Consider the following 3833-nt stretch of genomic DNA (forward strand, 5'->3'; position numbering starts at 1 on the left):
GTGATCGCTTTGATGTGTTTTTCAAAGTTTAAGTCTGAGTCCATCACTACACCTAGATTTCTGGTCTGATTGGTGGTTTTTAGGTGTATGGACTGAAGTTCTGTAACAACCTGCTGTCGTTTCTCTTTAGCTCCAAAAACAATCACCTCAGTTTTGTTTTTGTTCAGCTGAAGAAAGTTGAGGCACATCCAGTCATTAATCTCATCAATACATTTACCAAGAGCCTGTACAGGCTCTTGGTAAATGTATTGATGAGATTAAACCAAAATAGAACTTTTTGGGACAAATTCAAGTTGTCGTGTTTGGAGGGGAAAAAAAGTTGCCGACTTGCATCCCAAAAACATCATAGCTACTGTGAAGAATTGGGGTGAAACATTACTGTATGCTTTTTAGGCAAATTTTCTGCAAAACGGACAGGATGACTGATCTGTGTTAAGGGAAGCATGAATGGCGGCACGTAATTATAACATTTTGAGACAAAACCTCCTTCCATCAGTGAGAGAATTAAAGATGGAACATATCTAGGTCTTTCAGAATGACAGTGATTCCAAACACATCGCTTGAGCAATGAAGGGGTGTCTTGGTAAAAAGCATTTCAAGGTCCTGGAGTGGTCTAGCCTATCTCCAGAACTTAACCCCCCAAAATATTGCAGATATAGTTGAAAGTCTGTGTGACAGCCCCAAAACATCACTGCTCTAGTCGGGATCTGTATGGAGGGATGAGCCAAAATACCAGCTACAGTGTGCAAACCTGGTGAAGAAAGAACAAAAATTATGCTCCAAGCATGAGTTTAACTTTTTTTTGACAAAATGTGCATTTTCCACCATAATTTTAAAAGGTTACAATGTGATTTTATTTCTGAATTTGTATCTTAGTCTTTGTGTATCTATGATTAAATTTACAGGCCTCATCTTTCAAGTAGGATAACTTCACAGTCACTTGCTGACTAAATGCATGTATTGCCTTAGTGTATTTGCCTAGTTTAATAAGACTCTATGGAATTGTCTTATGAAGGTATGCAGCAGAGGAGCATTTAGATCAGATTTTCTAAAAACATTGGAACAAACTGGGAGGTATTTGAAAGACACACCTGAAAACATGAATACATATTCATACCAAATGCAAGAATGGCAAGAAAGGCTCTCTCTTTGGATACAGACTATAAAATAAAGGAACAAAGGCTTTTCTTCCCAAGTTATGCTGAGTCATACCATATATAGAGATCTTGTTATCTTTGGTCCTTAATCTACACCATTGATAATTTATTTTTAAAACACCTCCACAGAAAAGATAAAAAAGATTTTTTTAAACCAATAAAATACAAGCTTTATAATATAAACAACAAAATTGAAATAGGAAATAAAATAAAAAATAATAAAAAACAAAGTTTGGCTTGGAATTATCCTGAGATTAAGACTTGTTTGTATAGGGTTTTGCTTTTTATACAGTATGTAGTCTGAGTTTTCTCCAGAAGTGAGGATCTGTGCTGTTGGACTTATAAGGTGTTTCCATCCATATCACATGCATCTCCCAGTCAGACTGTTTTAACTGGATTTAAGGAGCAATTTATCAGCCAGTCTTTGCTTTTGCAATGTTTCTTGCCTTTAAGAAAGTTTAACAAGGTCAACATGTTGGAGAGATGTTTTGTTATTCTGTTTTAGTTAAACAGGCTGCATGGTGGAGCAATGGGTAGCATTGTTGGCTTGCAGCAAGTAGGTTCTGGTTTCCATTCCTGGCCCATGGTCTATCTGCATGGAGTTTGCATGTTCTCCCTGTGAATAAGTGTGTTCTCTCCAGGTACTCCGGCTTCCTCCCACATTCCAAAAACATGACTGTTATGTTAATTGGCTTCTCTACATTGTCCTTAGGTGTGAGTGTGATTGGTTATGTGTCTTTATTTGTCTCTGTGTTGCCCTGTGACAGAATGGCGACCTGTCCAGGGTGTACCCTGCCTCTCCCCCAAAGACTGCTGGAGATATGCACCAGCCCCACCGCGATCCTGACAAGGTCTAAGTGGGAGAAAATGGATGGATGTATTATTTAAAGCAGGTATGTGTGCAGGATGCTTTAATGGATTTAAGATTATTTTAGTAACAGAACAACATTGATAGTGATGATATTGAACATATTGATATTCCATAAGGCTCAGTTATTAGCCCATTTGTGTCTAATGTTATGATCAATGACGTATTTTGTTTTATTGTATATGTAGGGTTTGGAAGCTTCCTTTTCACAGTTGTTGGCGTCATCTGGAGGAGACCAAGAAACATTGCAGTTTTAGAGAGGCAGATTAGAAAGCTTTTGAATCAACAGGTATGGTTCTTTATGAGGGTAGGACTCAGGTACCCGAAGGACCCAGTCCAGGTATAATGGCCCCTCGGAGGATGCAGACGTTGAAATCGAATACACTCTTATTGTGGTCGCTCCTGTCAGAACCTACGGTAAAGTTATATTTCCTGGGGCTGAATAAAGCTTCTGTGGACAAGCATCTCAGTGGCTCAATATTTAAGCCTTTTTACAGATGGCTCCAGGGGTCCAAGCTCAGTAAGAAAATATTTTGAGGTGTATAGTATGAACCATCAGTTCAAACAACAGTTAGACCGGGTAGGACAGACACAACTCTGATGTCATCACCCTTAGCACAGGCTCCCCTCAGGGCTGTGTCCTCATTCCCCTGCTGTTAACTCAGATGACACACGACTGCATCCCCAGGTTCACTACCAACCACATTGTGAAGTTTGCAGACGACACCACGGTGGTGGGCCTCATCAGAGACGACAATGACCTGGACTACAGAGAGGAGGTAGAGCAGCTGGTGAGCTGGTGCAAAGATAACTGATCCTGAATGTGGAGAAGACGAAGGAGATAATCGTCAACTTCAGAGAGAACCGGCATAACCACGCTCCACTGCTCATCAACAGCTCAGCTGTAGACAGATACTGTGTTCTCCGAAGATTACATCGTAGCATGGCACCATGGCTTGTTAAGATTGGAAAACTCCTTTGTATCTGGCTGACAAATGCAGCCCTTCTTTCACATGTTTCAAAGGACATGACCACTGTATCTGCTGTGGCCCTGGTTATCCCATGGTTCATTGCAAGTCCATTTATTACACCCATGTGAATTGTTCCATGTGAAATTAATGAAAATCGTTATGTTAAATGGTTAGTGATTCAGATAAGTCATGGATAATGTTTGATTTATTGAAAGGTTTAATCCGTCCCTGTGCAATGGGTTCTGCTGAAATCTAAGCACTGGTTCCAAAATCACTGGAGTGCGGAGACTACTAATCTGACAGCTGCGGCGAAGGCGCTGCTGCCCAAGCTCCTGAACAATGCCACGGTTTCTTTTTCTATGGGCAAACTTGATGGTCTTTGTATTTTTAAGGAGCTCCTTGAACAGCAAATGTGGAAAGGAGAGTCAAGAGGTAGGCATTATTTTAGGTGTCAAAAGATTCCTTTTAGCATCTTTTGGAAATGATCAAGTTATATTATCTAAACTAAGACTGAGGCATTGTGGATTGGGTGCATTTCTAAAGAAATACTAAACATCCAGATGTTGGAACTTACTGGTTACCAGAAGTAATAGTTGTTTAAACACAAGCATGGTGATTTCAGATAACTCACTAATAATACTTTGATGCTCAATACTTTTAAGTCCAAACCTAACTGGTGCTTGATTCCTAAATTTCTGTCAAGTGATTTGATCTTTGCTGTGCTATTCCCACACTTGAAGGGTTGTATTTCTGAAAATTAAACTGGATTCCACTCAATGACCAAACTGTTGTTTTATCTTTTCCTTTTTTATTTTTCTTCTTGTGTTGTTTACAGAT

Source organism: Cyprinodon variegatus, unplaced genomic scaffold, assembly GCF_000732505.1.
Source record: "Cyprinodon variegatus isolate N-32 unplaced genomic scaffold, C_variegatus-1.0 Scaffold655, whole genome shotgun sequence".
Classification (NCBI taxonomy): domain Eukaryota; kingdom Metazoa; phylum Chordata; class Actinopteri; order Cyprinodontiformes; family Cyprinodontidae; genus Cyprinodon; species Cyprinodon variegatus.